Raw genomic sequence first — 17,719 nt, forward strand, 5'->3', positions numbered from 1 at the left:
TTGAGTTATTTTCTTATTTTTGAGTGTTTTCAGTGTCTTAAATTACTGTTAAACCATGATTTTGCTTATACCTTTTTCCAGAGTCACTGATAAAATTCTGAAAAAAGCAGGGTTGAGAACCAAGTTATGAAGCATTCCAATTTAATGGCTATAAATAGAGATGATTTCTAAATTTATAGCTCTAGCTGTTGCTGTTTCCAAGCTTCAAATTCATATATCCTTCTGACAACTTTGACATTTCACACTTTATATTTCCAAAAAACTAGATGTTGATGTCCACCCCCATATCCAACCCTCTGGTCATTCTCATCACACAGTTGGTCAAACTCAAAAATTATGAGTCAGCTTTATTTTCTTCATTTTCTTCACTGCTTCCTTTCCCATCAAGTCTGTTAGTTCAATCTTCAAAACCAGTGCTTTCACTTTCTTCCATTTTCACTTCCCTTCCCTGGTCTAAGTTCACGTCTTAACTGAACCATCTCAACAGGCTCCATGTTTGATTCTGCATCCACTCTTCTCCCAGAAATTGCTTTCTCCACACAACAGCCAAAGGATCTTTTAATGTAGAACTACTACATGATCCAGCAGTTCCATTTCGGGTTATTTATCTGAAGGAAACAAAAACACTAAATCAAAAAGATATCAGCACCCCCATGTTCACTGCAGCATTATTTACAATAGCCATGACATGGAAACAATCTAAGTGCCCATCAACAGATGAATGGATTAAAAAACTGTGGCAAATATATTCAGTGGAATATTATTCAACCATAAAAAGAAGAAAATCCTGCCATTGGCAAAACATGGATGAACCCTGAGGACATTACGTTAATTAAAATAAGTTAGAGAAAGACAAATACTGTATGATCTCACTTATGTGTGCAATCTAAAAAGAAGAAATAGAACTTGTAGATACAGAGAAAAAATTGGTGGTTGCCAAAGAGGGTGGGGAGTGGATGAAATGGGAAAAGGGGGGCAAAAGGTACAAACTTTCAGTAATAAATAAATAAGTTCTGGAGATGTAATGTACAGCATGGTGACTATAGTCAATAATAATGTATATTTGAAAGTTGCTAAGAGAGTAGATCTTAAAAGCTCTCATCACAAGAAAAAAATGTGTAACTATGTGTGATGATGGATGTTAATTAGACTTACTGTGAAAAAATGCATAATTTAATGAATATTCTTGTTGAAGTATTTAATGAATATTCTTGTTACAAAGTATAATATATACACAGCTTAATATATATACAGCAATATATATATATATACCAAATCATAAATATGCAGCTCAATGAGTTGTCACAAGGAAAACATACCCTATAACCTCCACACAGATCAAGAAATAGAACACTACCAGACCTCAGAAGTCTCTCTTGCCATGTCTCTCACCAACTTCCTTTCCTTCCCAAAGTAACTGAACTTTAACATGATGCATTAGACTTGCCTGTTTCAAATTTTACATAAAAAGAATCATACATAAAACTTTTTTTGAGTCCAGTTCATTTCATTAAACATGACTGTGAATAGTACATCTTTGTTATATAGAGGAGGGGTAGTTTTTTTCATTTTCATTTCATCTCATTTCATTGCTGTATAGTGTTTCATTATATGACTAAACCACAATTTATTTATCCATTCTAACGTTGATGGATATTTGGGTTGTTTGCTATTAAGGGCTGCTATGAATAATGCTGCTGTGAACATTTCTGAATATGTCTTTTGGTGCAGATATGGACACGTTTCTGCTGGGTTTATATCTAGGAGAAGATTCACTGAGTTAAAGGGTAATTTATGTTCAATTATAGTAGATACATCGAATTTTATAAAGTGATTATACTAATTTATACTCCCACCAGCAGTAAATGAGAGTTCTAGTTGCTCCACATCATCACCAAAGTTGTGTACCTACAACTTTGAATTTAAATAGCAAAAGCGTTGTAAGAATTAGATAATTCAGCAAGAATGAAGAAAATATTAAGATTGGCAACATCAAGAGTAAAAAGTGACATATCCCTGTGGTTATTTTAAAATCAGGAGGTAGATGAGAAGCAAACCAAGTACTGGTTTGAGACTGATACTCTTTCTGAGGGGTGGGTCACTGGAAACCATACAGGGGCCAAAATAATCAACCTAGCTAAAATGTCCCTTTGGGGAGTGGGAAATGAATTCTTATTCACTGTACTTGCTTCCTGGGAAGGGATAATATCAAGTGTTAGGGGAGTACCTTGCTTTTACAAACAGTCTTTTAAAATATCTTATGAGTAAGTGAGTTATTTTTCTACAAATATGTTGACACATCCAGTATTGCAATTCTTCATTTACATTTCCATGACTTCTTTATTTCTCTTGTCTTTGTTGTCTCTTCAGTCTAGTTGCTCACCTGGTTTTTATCTTCCTCAAACATCTATATTCCCTTTTAGCTTAACTTCATACCACTTTAAAAAAATATCTAAATCTGTAGCATATTTACAAATCTACAATTTTGATGTCCAGTAATGACAGTTGAGAAGTACTGATCTAATTCCTTGATGATCCTGATTAACCTTCATGGTGTAAAGACAGTGTTAGCATCTCAGGTCCAAACCAAAACATTTTTGAGAGTGAAAGGGGGGCACTGTTGATAATTATATTAGAACAACCAGCAAAGACAGAGATTGTCATGAGCAAATTGGGACCTATTGCCATCCGAGCTTGATAACAATCTTCAGATAATCTTGCCTTCCCATTTCCTGGTCTATGGATCGTGGACACTGTAATTTGGTTGCTTCAAAGGAGATCTAGGAAAGGAGAATCTGCCCCCCACCCCAAAGTATCATGTAGTAGAAAAAACATGAATTTAGGGTTAAGTTTTAATTCCTGTTCTAAAATCATTATCCATGTAGCTTTGTTACTCAATCTCTTTTATCCTTGGATTCTTCAATGAAAAATGCAATGATGTAAGAATGAACCAAAATGCCAGAGAAAGTGTTTAAGTCTGTCATTACCAGGAAAGATACTCAATACATATTACTCTTCCAAGGGAGTCAATGCTTGCAAATAAGAAGGTAATCAAAGGGAGAGGAGGTGGCCTCATACTGAATACGGTCCAATTCTCTCATCCAACGTATAACTCTTAATATTGTATGTATCTTTTATATTTTTCTCCAAATACTTTTATATTTGTTTCTAAGAACTGTCCTGTGGTAAAGGCAGGGCAATTTTTATTATACCCATATTAGAGACAAAGAAGCAGAGGCTCAGAGATGTTCATAGTTTTGACAAAATTGCCATGGTTATTAAATGTTAGGTCCAGGATGTAAACTCAGGTCTCTTGCATCTTGGTCTAGGACTTTTTTTTTAACATGTCTGGCTCTTCCTGCCTTTTTCAGGTGCATGGATGGGTAATTAATTAACTATGGTCCCCAGGCTTGAGATAAGACACTGGTTTGAAAGAAACCATTTAATAAAATATTTAAGGTATATTTGCTTGTATGATATGCTTTGCTTTATTTTTTGACACAAGTGAGGTGTTGATTATAGTTCTGGAAGCAGCTAAAGGATAAAAATCACTAACTTTTTATTATTTGCATATGTGTCACACATTTTATGGTTATTCTAAAACAAGTTCTGCAGTTGCTTTTCCCTGAATACTAGAAACATCTCAGATATTTTTCCATCAACCGTCTATTCAGTGAGACTATTATGCTCTGGGAATGCTGATATTACATCCAAAATACAATTAATAATTTCAATCTGTGATATAAAGCACATAAATTATTTCAAAGGCAAATGAAAAATAAATCAGGGCCCGACTATGTTTTAGCATTATTTTCCACCACATTCTTCAGCTGATAGTATGAGAAAGCTAGAGTTAATCCTAAAACCTTTGGAGCTTAATAGTCAGGACATTGCTATTCAACAACAAAAGAAAGAAGGGGAAACAGATGGACAATGTTCCAAATCAATGGGAGTGGCTCATGCTTCTTCAAGGGGAGTGGGCTGACCCTGAGCACAGGGTGGGATGGGGCCACCCACATGGCTGCAGGTTCAGCCCAAATAGTTCTAAAGTGCCTCAGAAAACACTGGACTAAAAGAGTAGAAATAAGTACATGTCTTTGTATGACTTGAGAGAATGGTCCAAAAAGAAGATAGAATCCATGTGGAAAAAATTTAGACTTCCTTTTTAAAGGAAGCTTCCTTTTTTAAAAAAAGTAACAGCTTTATTGAGCTATAATTCACATACCATACAATTTACAAATTTAAAGTGTACAATTCAATGGTTTTTGGTATATACACAGCATTTTGAAACCATCACCACAATAAATTTTAGAACACTTTAATCACCCCAAAAGATATTCTTTGCACATTAGCTATTATCCCCCAATCCCTCCATCTCCCCAGCCCTAGGCAACCATGATCTACTTTCTGTCTCTGTATATTTGCTTATTCTGGGCATTTCATATAAAATAATTTATACAATATGTGGCCTTCTGCGACTGGCTTCTTTCATTTAGCATAATATTTCCAAGGTTATCCATGTTGCATTAAACATCAGTACTTCATTTCTTTTTATTGCTGAATAATATTCCTTTTTACTAATATTATCTATTAATTAATTGATGGACATTTGGATTGTTTTTCCTTTTTGGTTATAATGAATAATGCTGCTGTGAATATTTGGGTACAAGTTTTTGTAGAAACATGTTTTCATTTATCTTGCATCTATACCTAGGGGTGGAATTGCTGGGTCATATTGTAACCCTATATTTAGTATTTTGAGGAGCTGCCAAATTTTTCCAAAGTGGCTGCACCATTTTACATTCCCACCAGCAGTGTAGGAGTGTTCCAGTTTCTCTACATTCCTTTTTTTTTTTTTTTTTTCCCGGTACGCGGGCCTCTCACTGTTGTGGCCTCTCTCGTTGCGGAGCACAGGCTCCGGACGCGCAGGCTCAGCGGCCATGGCTCACGGGCCCAGCCGCTCCGCGGCCTGTGGGATCTTCCCGGACTGGGGCACGAACCCGTGTCCCCTGCATCGGCAGGCGGACTCTCAACCACTGCGCCACCAGGGAAGCCCAGTTTCTCTACATTCTTACCAACACTTGTTATTTATCTTTTTGAATATAGTCATCCTAGTGGATGGTAAGTAGTATCTCACTGCTTTAGTCCTCTTGAGATGCTGTACTAAAATACCATAGACTGGATGGCTTATAAGCAACAAACATTTGTTTCACATATTTCTGGAGGCTGAGAAGTCTAGGATCATGGTGCTGGCAGACAATGTTAATTGAGGGCTTCCTGGTTCATAGACAGCTGTCATTTTGCTTTGTCCTCACATGTTGGAAGGGGCTAGGGAGCTCTCTGGGGTCTTTCATAAAATCACTCCCATTTCTGAGTGTTCCACCCTCCTGACCTAAGCACCTCTCAGAGCCTCACTTAATACCATTACATTGGGCATTAGGATTTCAACATATGAGTTTTCAGGGGACATAAACATTTAGACCATAGCACTCATTGATTGGCATTTTTCTGATAGCTAATTATAGATTTCATTTTTGTCCAGAATGTTAGCCAATATATATGCCCTTCAGGGGCAATATTGGCTAAATATTACAAATCCCTGTATATTATCTCCACTGTAAAAGTTCTTTGTTCATTTCATGTAATTCCTATTCCATAGTTATGTCTTTCCCGTGGACTTGTCATGTGGCAATTAAGTTATAGTGTGTTTATTATATTGCATTAAATCGTATTTATATATTGTATTGTTATAGGGTATTGTCTTATTAGTTACATCTTTTCTAGGGGCACTATATAATTTTCTCCAGGAAGACTGCAACTCTCAGAGGATAAGGTCCATGCTTCTCGTTTATTTTGAGACCATTTCATGATTTAATACAAAGTTGAGCATGTAGTTTGCACCCACTAAGAATTTGTTTATTGACTAGTTCAGCTGATCGCTCATTTTTGCTAGGCTAGTTTAAATGAAGTCTTAAAGCTAAAAAGATGTAAATGAACCAATATTCACAAAATGTAAACTTCATCAAGTATTGGGTAATTAGGATTTTACCAAATTAATTTTTTAAATTCATAGCTTAACAGAGCTTGATAATTAAGTACAGTAGCATCCCTAAGATAAGAGGATTGGGGGTGATTCCCCGTGGAAGTGAGGGTGTTGCACAGGGGCCCTGTGCTGCTGTTTCATAGAGTGATGTGGGGAGTTTTCTTCATCTCTATCAGTCAGACAAATAGAACCACATCCACAGATTATACTGGGAGGCATTTGGAAGCTTAACAAGGCGTATGTGAGTAAAAGTGGTTTTAAGGGTATCAGTTTTCATTTGTTCAACTTCCATATGTACTCTAACAAAATTGATTTGCTTGATAACTCATCTGTTGTTTTCCATTCCCACTTACCCTTTCAAAGTTGCTCCTTTTCCATGTCATACCAAAGAAATGCAGACCTCTCATCCATCTTGAACTTATCACGCTGCTGTGCTCAGTGCTGTAAAAGCCTCTGGAGAAGAGAGTGGGGAAGGGACAAATTCAAAGTATTGGTGTTAGCAGTCTTCTTCAATCAAGAAGCCATAAGCACTACCCCTAATTCATCTTATTAAGATAAACATTTCCAATGCATTTTTCTTTTTATGTTTAGTAATTACTCACCAAAATTTGTGAAACATTTACACTGTCTTGATCAATTATTTACTACTAATACCTTTAATAGTAATTATTATTATTTATTATTATGATGTAATTGTTATAGCAATACCTCATTCCAGAAGGAAACTTATAATTCTTAGATGTTTAAAATCACAGGCAATAAAAATCAATTTCAATTTATAGACATATTTTTGTAGCAAAGAAGTATGCTAAGGTGGTCAAAAGTAGTTTCGAGCATAAAACAATTACTTTAAAATCATGTTCTATAGATGCTGAAGGGGAAGCCACATGAAATAATCTTCTCAAGAAGAAAAAGGACAAAGACAAATTTTTTATAATTAAAGAAAAACTTGTCATGTATTTGCTTATTTATTAATAAAATAGATGATGGTATCAAATTGATGATACCTATATGCCATTGGCTACATTTAAAACAGTAATGTTAGTATTTATAATATTCTGGAAATTACTTTCTTTGCAGCTATTTAAACTGTGGTGAAAAAGACTTTTTATGTGTCAACCTAGAAATTTACAAAGTTTTTCTAAACTTTTTCATGGGGTATTGAGCAAAAAAAGAATAAAGAGAAGAATATTGCTATGGTTCAAGGTAAGGTACTTTCCAACTGCACAGGCTTCGTTTTTGTAACTTCCTTTCCCCATTATATTAATTTTGGTCCTGATTTTATCTGAAAAATCTGATGTTGGGGGAGGGTGAGGGAGGAAACAGAGCAGCAGCTGTCCAGTCTGAGCACATTCTGCTGCTGGAAGTCATCCCAGAAGATGCTCCTCAATGATTCCAGTGTGATGTGAACCAAGTCTGCTTTCAAGACCTTCTGAGAAGGCCCTTGATCTTTTCTGCTCAGACTGATTTTCACAATTTCTTAGGGTTTTTGTCAAAATATTAAAAGCATTTAAAAATATTTTCAAGTTAAAAGAAAACCCTCGTTATGTCTAAATTATAGAAGGTAAAATTTCAGAAAAGTGGTTACATTTAAACATAAGAGCGTTGCAAGTTGGTAAGTGTATTGCAATGTTTGATTTGGCGGCTGAGGAGCAAAGCTTTAACTGAGGGTAGGATTTTCATCTTTTCAAGCCAAATATGGTCAGTTTTAAACTCCTGACAGTGTCCATATATATATGTTTCTCTTAATAGTTTGACTTGGATTTATCACTCATACAACTCAGTCCTCCATGTGGCAAAATGGGGTTTTCCTGCCTTTGACCCTTTCTTGTGGTTCGGCACTTGCCCTGCTCCCTCTGGGGTCCAGGCTCACGAAAAAGTAAACTAATAGGAGGGGATCCTTGTTTATCCCCATATAAAGGGATTTGCAAGGCATAAGTGAAGAAAAGTATCTTAAATTGCTTTGCAAACTCTACAGTGCTTTCTAAGGGTTACCTTTATTACAAATAGCCCAGGGGTTCCTTGAAGACAGCAACCATACCTTAATGAACTTCAAATTTTTCACATCTAGCACAGTGCTAGATATACAATGTGTAGTTAATTTATGTTTCCTGAGTAAATTTCAGGTTTTTTCTCAGAACCTCAAGTTAATCTGTGCAGCTTTGAGGGCAACCAAATAGAATTAATGTTCATTGAGTGTCTACTAGATACCTTTTTTAGTATGAAGGTACCTCAAGTGAGAAAATTCCTAGTGTCATAACTACTTGGCAATAAGAAACTCTGAGAGTTCATACTAGGTTAATGTTGGGCCTGCTGGACTGGGAGAGGCTGAGAGAGATGGGCTGGCTATGGAGCTGGAGGTGTACCAGATTGAGTCCTCTAGGAACGGATGCCAAAATGGCATTATATACTAGATGTGCAAGAGATTTATTGGGGGGAACACGTGTAAGAGAAAGAGGAAAGGAAGAAGAGTTGCTTAGGAAGAGTCTCAGACTGCAGCAGAGTTATAAGAAAGCTTGGGCTGGCCTCAGCATCCCCATGCTCAGTCATTGGCTGGGGGCAACCAGTGGAAAGTGTGGTCTCAGCAGGAACAGGGGGGTGGATTCAGAAAGCAGCAGTTAGGGCCATCTATCAACTATGTTCCCCATAGCAAGAGATCTGAGTGGTGCATTTTTCAGGGCCACAACAGGCTTTTTGTGTGGATGGAATTAGAAGAAGTATTCCAAATTACATTGACAGGAGGCTGAGGCAAACCTGGTTTAATCTAGCCAGCTGATCCTGAGAAGTGGGTAAAGAAACAATTAGTAAGGAAGAATGGTAATCTGGAAGCACAGGTTAAGGAAGAGCCAGTCTTTTGGGGTTGAAATAAGTGAAGTAGGGAGTGAGTAGAAGAGACTCATGAGTGTTTTATGCTGAGTGAAGTTAATTGAACAATGAGATGCGGAATATACTTAATTATATAGAATTTGAAACTTCAGATTATTTTCAATGTGTCAGAATGATTGTGCATTTAAAAAATGGTTGATGGAATGTGCTGTATTAGAATCTGGAGAAAGGTCATCAAAGAGCATTAAAAAGGGGAAAGATCACAAATCTATCCCAATAGTATGAGAAAAGAATTAAGTGGAAGCTTGGTGAAGAAAGTCCTAAAAAGTTAAGGGATGTGTTTTGTTATTTCTGTCTTTTAATGTTCCTGCTAGCATTCACTTGTACTTAGTTACATTTCTTAGAAAATTTATACATATCTTTTATATTTTGTTGACTTAGAAACTTATCATCCCCTCCTTTTAAATTATTTGCATATGCAAGTTTGATCACATACCTTTGATTGTAACATTTATGTACTCCGGTTGTGACAAATGATTTTATAAGGCAAATTTATCTAATCATACGCGAGAACAGGGGATTCCCTGGTTGTGCTCTTGTCCTCCCAGTTCCTGGAGTAATTGTGTGATGACCTATCTTGTCGTAACCTGATCTTATCAATTAAATTATTTTGTTTTTTAGTGTCAATGTACTAAGCTTACTCACATTTAGGAGAAAATATATTATCATAAATTTCCATTTTCTTGATTTACTGAAATCAGTGGTGAATAAATGACAATAGTTTTTTGGGAGTTACTGTTTATCAAATTGTGGCTAACATTGATAGGAGAAGTTTTATTTAAAAGATTTTATGTGTTGTAAATTTTCTGTAAACAGTGTAAATGCTTTGCAAAATTGATATTAGGCAGTCTTCTTCATATTTTACATGGCATGGTAGATTCTGGTATTTATCTACTTTAATTATCGGCATTGTAGAATTTATTATGTGGTTCTACGAAAGTTATTTTCTCTTACATATTTTCTACATTTAAAAATCTTCTAACTCATGCATTATGTAACCCATTTTAATCAGTTGTATTAAAATGACACCTGGGCTTCTCTGGTGGCGCGGTGGTTGAGAGTCCGCCTGCCAATGCAGGGGACACGGGTTCGTGCCCCGGTCCGGGAAGATCCCACAGGACGTGGGGTGGCTGGGCCTGTGAGCCATGGCCGCTGAGCCTGCGCGTCCGGAGCCTGTGCTCCGCAACGGGAGAGGCCACAACAGTGAGAGGCCCGCGTACCGCAAAAACAAAAACAAAAACAAACAAAAAAATGATGCCGTATTGAGCATCTAAATTGCTTATTCTAAGTGTCTTAAAATGGTAATTGAGATTTCCACAATGTTAAAAGGGTACACATTATGAAATATAAAATATGTAGGCATCATTTTGATGGCCTCTGAAATCTCGATGAGTTTTAATGCCCTATTATAAAAGTGTCTTTTTCACTGTCTAGATTGGGATGCAGGTGGCTTTTTGTTTTTCCCCAAGCTCTGAGTCTGGTTGAAGAAGGAGTCATAGGAAATGGGGTGAGTAGAAAAATGGAAGGGATGACGTGGTATATGTTCCCAGTCTGGCTCTTTGGACAAGAATTGAGACCTTGGAATTAGAAGGGAAGAACTAGAAGGTGGAAGAACTGTTTTCTTAAAAGATGTAAAATTCTGGATATATTGGAGCTATTTTGGTACTCATTCTTTCAGGCTCTTTGTGGATTCCAGTCCTGCTCTGATATCCCAAAGATTGATGGCTTTGAGAGCTTCAGGATTCAGCACATGGCGCAGATTTTGGGTTAGTGGGCATTATCTGTGGGTGCATTCAGTGAGGCTCAATGAAATGGGAGAAGAAAGGACATTGGATGCCACTAGGTGACTAGAGCTAATGAAAATAGCTATTGGTCAAATGGAAATATTGGTGGCCTCCATTTGGGAGTGGTAGAAATAATCAGAAATCACTTTAAATAGGTTAGCATTTTTAATGGAGCTATCACAATTTGTGTATGTATATGTGCATAGATACACCCTGGTGAAACAAAGTGGTGTCCAGTTTTCCCAGCACCACTTATTGAACGGCCGTCTTTTCTCATTGTATATTCTTGCCTCCTTTATCAAAAATAAGGTGACCCTATGTGTGTGGGTTTAACTCTGGGCTTTCTATCCTGTTCCATTGATCTATATTTCTGTTTCTGTGCCAGTACCATACTGTCTTGATTAAGGTAGCTTGGTAGTATAGTCTGAAGTCACTGAGGCTGAATCCTCCAGCTCCGTTTTTCTTTCTCAAGATTGCTTTGGCTATTCAGGGTCTTTTGTGTCTCCATACCAATTGTGCAATTTTTTGTTCTAGTTCTCTGAAAAATGCCAGTGGTAGTTTGATAGGGATTGCATTGAATCTGTAGATTGCTTTGGGTAGTAGAGTCATCTTCACAATGATGATTCTTCAAATCCAAGAACATGGTATGTCTCTCCATCTGTTTATATCATCTTTAATTTTTTCCATCAGTGTCTTACAGTTTTCCACATACAGGTCTTTTGTCTCCTTAGGTAGGTTTATTCCTAGGTTTTTTATTCTTTTTGTTGCAATGGTAAATGGGAGTGTTTCCTTAGTTTCTCTTTCAGATTTTTCATCATTAGTGTATAGGAATGCAAGAGATTTCTGTGCATTAATTTTGTATCCTGCTACTTTACCAAATTCATTGATTTGCTCTAGTAGTTTTCTGGTAGCACCTTTAGGATTATCTATGTACAGTGTCATGTCATCTGCAAACAGTGACAGTTTTACTTTTTCTTTTCTGATTTGGATTCCTTTTATTTCTTGTTCTTTCCTGATTGCTGTGGCTAAAACTTCCAAAACTATGTTGAATAATAGTGGTGAGAATAGGCAACCTTGTCTTGTTCCTGGTCTTACTGGAAATGCTTTCAGTTTTTCACTATTGAGAATGATATTGGCTGTGGGTTTGTCATATATGGCCTTTATTATGGTGAGGTAAGTTCCCTCTATGCCTAATTTCTGGAGGGATTTTTATCATAAATGGGTGTTGAATTTTGTCAAAAGCTTTTTTCTACATCTATTGAGATGATCATGAGGTTTTTCTCCTTCAATTTGTTAATATGGTATATCACATTGATTGATTTGCATATATTGAAGAATCCTTGCATTCCTGGGATAAACCCCACTTGTTCATGGTGTATGATCCTTTTAAAGTGCTGTTGGATTCTGTTTGCTAGTATTTTGTTGAGGGTATTTGCATCTATGTTCCTCAGTGATATTGGCCTGTAGTTTTATTTCTTTGTCTGGTTTGGTATTAGAGTGATGGTGGCCTCATAGAATGAGTTTGGGAGTGTTCCTCTCTCTGCTATATTTTGGAAGAGTTTCAGAAGGATAGGTGTTAGCTCTTCTCTAAATGCTTGATAGAATTCGCCTGTGAAGCCATCTGGTCCTGGGCTTTTGTCTGTTGGAAGATTTTTAATTCCAGTTTAAACTTCAGTGCTTGTGATTGGTCTGTTTATATTTTCTATTTGTTCCTGGTTCAGTCTCGGAAGGTTGTGCATTTCTAAGAATTTGTCCATTTCTTCCAGGTTGTCCATTTTACTGGCATATAGTTGCTTGTAGTAATCTCTCGTGATCCTTTGTATTTCTGCAGTGTCAGTTGTTACTTCTCCTTTTTCATTGTTAATTCTATTGATCTGGGTTTTTTCCCTTTTTTTCTTCTTGAGTCTGGCTAATGGCTTATCAATTTTGTTTATGTTCTCAAAGAACCAGCTTTTAGTTTTATTGATCTTTATTATTGTTTCCTTTATTTCTTTTTCATTTATTTTTGATCTGATCTTTGTGGTTTCTATCCTTCTGCTGACTTTGTTGTTTTTTTGTTCTTCTCTCTCTAATTGCTTTAGGTGTAAGGTTAGGTTGTTTATATGAGATGTTTCTTGTTACTTAAGGTAGGATTGTATTGCTATAACCTTCCCTCTTAGAACTGCTTTTGCTGCATCCCATAGGTTTTGGGTCATTGTGTTTTCATTGTCATTAGTTTCTAGGTATTTTTTAATTTTCTCATTGATTTTTTCAGTGATGTCTTGGTTATTTACTAGTGTATTGTTTAGTCTCCATGTGTTTGTATTTTTTACAAGTTTTTTCCTGTAATTGATATCTAGTCTCATAGCATTGTGGTTGGAAAAGATACCTGATACGATTTCAATTTTCTTAAATTTACCAAGGCCTGATTTGTGACCCAAGATATGATCTATCCTGTAGAATGTTCCATGAGCACTTGAGAAGAAAGTGTATTCTGTTGTTTTTGGACAGAGTGTCCTATAAATATCAGTTAAGTGCATATTGTTTAATGTATCATTTAAAGCTTGTGTTTCCTTATTTGTTTTCAGTTTGGATGATCTGTCCATTGGTGAAAGTGGGGTGTTAAAGTCCCCTACTATGATTGTGTTACTGTCTATTTCCCCTTTTATGGCTGTTAGCATTTGCCTTATGTATTGAGGTGCTCCATATGTTGGGTGCATAAATATTTACCATTGTTATATCTTCTTCTTTGATCTATCCCTTGATTATTATGTAGTGTCCTTCTTTGTCTCTTGTAATAGTCTTTATTTTAAAGTCTGTTTTGTCTGATATGAATTTTCTTCTGCTTTCTTTTGATTTCCATTTGCATGGAATATCTTTTTCCATCCCCTCGCTTTCAGTCTGTGTGTGTCCCTAGGTCTGAAGTGGGTCTCTTGTAGATAGCATATATAAGGGTCTTTTTTTGGTATCCATTCAGCCAGACTCTGTCTTTTGGTTGGAGCATTTAATCCATTTACATTAAGGTAGTTATCAATATGTATGTTCCTATTACCATTTTCTTAGTTGTTTGGGGTTTGTTATTGTAGGTCTTTTCCTTGTCTTGTGTTTCCTGCCTAGAGAAGTTCCTTTAGCGTTTGTTGTAAAGTTGGTTTGGTGGTGCTGAATTCTCTTAACTTTTGCTTGTCTGTAAAGGTTTTAATTTCTCTGTCGAATCTGAATGAGATCCTTGCTGGGTAGAGTAATCTTGATTGTAGGTTTTTCCCTTTCATCATTTTAAATATGTCCGTCAGTTCCTTCTGGCTTGTGGAGTTTCTGCTAAAAGATCAGCTGTTAACCTTATGGGGATTCCCTTGTATGTTATTTGTTGTTTTTCTCTTACTGCTTTTAATATTTTTTCTTTGTATTTAATTTTTGATAGTTTGATTGATATGTGTCGTGGCATGTTTCTCCTTGGATTTATCCTGTATGGGACTCTCTGTGTTTCCTGGACTTGATTAACTATTTCCTTTCCCGTATTAGGGAAGTTTTCAACTATAATCTCTTCAAATATTTTCTCAGTCCCTTCTTCTCTTCTCCTTCTGGGACCCCTATAATTTGAATGTTGGTGCGTTTAATGTTGTCCCAGGAGACTGTCCTCAATTCTTTTCATTCTTTTCTCTTATTCTGCTCTGCAGTAGTTTTTTCCACTATTTTATCTTCCAGGTCACTTATCTGTTCTTTTTCCTCAGTTATTCTGCTATTAATTCCTTCTAGAGAATTTTTAATTTCATTTATTGTGTTGTTCATCATTGTTTCTTTGCTCTTTAGTTTTCTAGGTCCTTGTTAAACGTTTCTCTGCATTCTATTTCTGAGATTTTGGATCATCTTTACTATCATTACTCTGAATTCTTTTTCAGGTAGACTACCTAGTTCCTCTTCATTTGTTTGTTTTGGTGGGCTTTTACCTTGCTCCTTCATCTGCTCTTTGTTTCTCTGTGTTCTCATTTTGCTTAACTTACTGTGTTTGGGGTCTCCTTTTCTCAGGATGCATGTTCATTGTTCCCATTGTTTTTGGTGTCTGCCCGCAGTGGCTAAGGTTGGTTCAGTGGGTTGTGTAGGCTTCCTGGTGGAGGGGGCTGGGGCCTGTGTTCTGGTGTATGAGGCTGGATCTTGTCTTTCTGGTGGGCAGGACCACGTCTAGTTGTGTGTTTTGGGGTGTCTGTGACCTTATTATGATTTTAGGCATCCTCTCTGCTAATGGTTGGGGTTGTGTTCCTGTCTTGCTAGTTGTTTGTCATAGGGTGTCCAGCACTGTAGCTTGCTGGTCGTTGACTGGAGCTGGGTCTTAGCATTGAGGTGGAAATCTCTGGGAGAGCTTTTGCTGTTTGATATTAAGTGGAGCTGGAAGGTCTGTGGTGGACCAATGTGCTGAACTCAGCTCTCCCACCTCAGAGGCACAGGCCTGACACCCGGCTGGAGCACTAAGACTGTGTCAGCCACACAGCTCAGAAGAAAAGGCAGAAGAAAACAAAGAAAAAAGAAAAATAAATAAATAAAGTTATTAAAATAAAAACTAATTATTAAAAATAAAAAATTAAAAAGTAATTAGAAAAGAAGAGAGAAAGAATAGAGTAACCAAACCAAAAATGAAATCCACCAATGATAACAAGTGCTAAAAACTATACTAAAAAAACAAACCAACCAACAAACAAAAAGACAGACAGAATCCTAGGAGAAATGGTAAAAGCAAAGCTATACAGACAAAATCACACAAAGAAGCATACACATACACACTCACAAAAACAGAAAAAGGAAAAATATATATTTACCATTGCTCCCAAATTCCACTGCCTCAATTTTGGGATGATTTGTTGTCTATTCACGTATTCCACAGATGCAGGGTACATCAAGTTTATTGTGGAGAAGTTCTTTGTGGACATTTAATCTGCTGCTCCTGAGGCTGCTGGGAGAAATTTCCCTTTCTCTTCTTTGTTCGCACAGCTGTTGGGATTCAGCTTTGGATTTGGCCTCGTCTCTGCGTGTAGGTCGCCTGAGGGTGTCTGTTCCTGCCCAGACAGATCCGGGTTAAAGGAGCAGCTGATTAGGGCGCTCTGGCTCACTCAGGCTGGGGGGAGGGAGGGGTACGGAATGCGGTGAGCCTGGGCGGCAGAGGCCAGCATGACATTGCAACAGCCTGATGCGTGCCGTGTGTTCTTCCGGGGAAGTTGTCCCTGCATCACGGGATCCTGGCAGTGGGGGGCTGCACAGGCTCCCTGGAGGGGAGGTGTGGATAGTGACCCGTGCTTGCACACAGGCTTCTTGGTGGCTGCAGCAGCAGCCTTAGTACTTCATGCCCATCTCTGGTGTCCACACTGATAGCCCATGCCCATCTGTGGAACTTGTTTAGGCTGTGTTCTGAATCCCCTCTCGTCACGCACTCTGAATCAATGATCTCTTGCTTCTTGGGTAAGTCCAAACTTTTTCCTGGACTCCCTCCCGGCTAGCTGTGGCGCACTAGGCCCCTTCAGGCTGTGTTCACGCAGCCAACCCCAGTACTCTCCCTGGGATCTGACCTCCGAAACCCGAGTCTCAGCTCCCAGCCCCAACCCGCCCCGGCGGGTGAGCAGACAAGCCTCTCAGGCTGGTGAGTGCTGGTCGGCACCAATCCTCTATGCGGGAATCTCTCCACTTTGCCCTCTGCACCCCTGTTGCTGCGCTCTTCTCCGTGGCTCCGAAGCTTCCCCCCCACCCACCCTTCATCTCCGCCAGTGAAGGGGCTTCCTAGTGTGTGGAAACCTTTCCTCCTTCACAGCTCCCTCCTAGTGGTGCAGGTCCCGTCGCTATTCTTTTGTCTCTGTATTTCCTTTTTTCTTTTGCCCTACCCAGGTATGTGGGGAGTTTCTTGCCTTTTGGGAAGTCTGAGGTCTTCTGCCAGCATTCAGTAGATGTTCTGTAGGAGCTGTTCCACATGTAGATGTATTTCTGATGTATGTGTGGGGAGGAAGGTTATCTCTACATCTTACTCTTCCACCATCTTTAAGATCTCCTCTGGATCTCCAAGCTTAATGTTTAGTCAGAGGTGACTATCTACAACCAGTTATAACATGACAGTAAATGGTTTTTTGAAATATTCAAGTAGTAATTACAACACATTGCTTCAGGTGGCAATTTATAAAAGAAGTTGTTATATAAACTCCACCTAGTCTGAGTCTGTACCCATATAGTCCCACCCGGGAATAAATCCTATACGAGGGGTATGCTAAAATCGAAGTGTCAAAGAGCAGCTCTAACCTCCCACAGTAAATAATTCAGAAACTGAACAAATTAATGAAGCAACTGTTTCTAATGTTCGGAGAATAAACAGCATAGAATTGTGATCCTTGTAAGAAAGGAAGCAACTGTGACCCATACAATCTTCTTGGTTCTCTGCCTGGAGTCAAAACCAAGGGATGGAACACAGGGGTGGAAACTCAAACAGATCCTGGAAGGCTTGCTAACTTGAGAAGATGAAGATCAGAGTCTGGGGAGGCTGAGACAGCTGGAAGTTACAGGGCAGAGTTTTGGAAAGGGGGCATTTATAAGAAAAGAAGTCCATAAATCTGCATGGGGTCACCTCTAGTTTTCATTGAGTACTAGGCTACCCACATAGAGAATAAAGCGCCACAAAGATGGAGAAGGAATGACTATGGGTCTGTAAGAGGAAATATTCAGAGCTCACAAAGGGCAAGAAGACATTTGAGCTCTGGCCATCCAGAATGGAGAGTTCTTAATGATCATCTGGGAAATTTAATGCAGACCCCAGGATTCCTGCCTTAGAAGTAAGAATGAACCAACATTGGAGTGGATGCTGTTGTTGATCCACCCTAGCAAAATGTATAAATAGACCTCAGAGGTGATGGAACACGAAAATATGCTCAAAAGCATTAGTCATTAGGGAAATGTAAATTAAAACCACTATGAGGGCTTCCCTGGTGGCGCAGTTGTTAGGAATCCGCCTGCCAATGCCGGGGACACTTGTTCGAGCCCTGGTTATTTAACTCTGTACAGG

General features: G+C 38.1%; 1 long non-coding RNA gene across 1 annotated transcript; it reads right to left on the reverse strand.

Annotated features, from left to right (window-relative positions):
* On the reverse strand, positions 1-15,546 carry LOC113618192 (uncharacterized). Its single transcript, XR_003431919.1, has 3 exons — positions 15,501-15,546; positions 6,397-6,496; positions 1-608 (listed from the first exon to the last, which is right to left on the reverse strand). It is a non-coding gene; the product is annotated as an uncharacterized LOC113618192 (long non-coding RNA).
* Between the last annotated feature and the right edge of the window lie 2,173 nt (positions 15,547-17,719).

Source organism: Aethalodelphis obliquidens, unplaced genomic scaffold (genome assembly GCF_003676395.1).
Source record: "Aethalodelphis obliquidens isolate GAN/ISIS:26980383/991018 unplaced genomic scaffold, ASM367639v1 scaffold5, whole genome shotgun sequence".
NCBI classification, from domain to species: domain Eukaryota; kingdom Metazoa; phylum Chordata; class Mammalia; order Artiodactyla; family Delphinidae; genus Aethalodelphis; species Aethalodelphis obliquidens.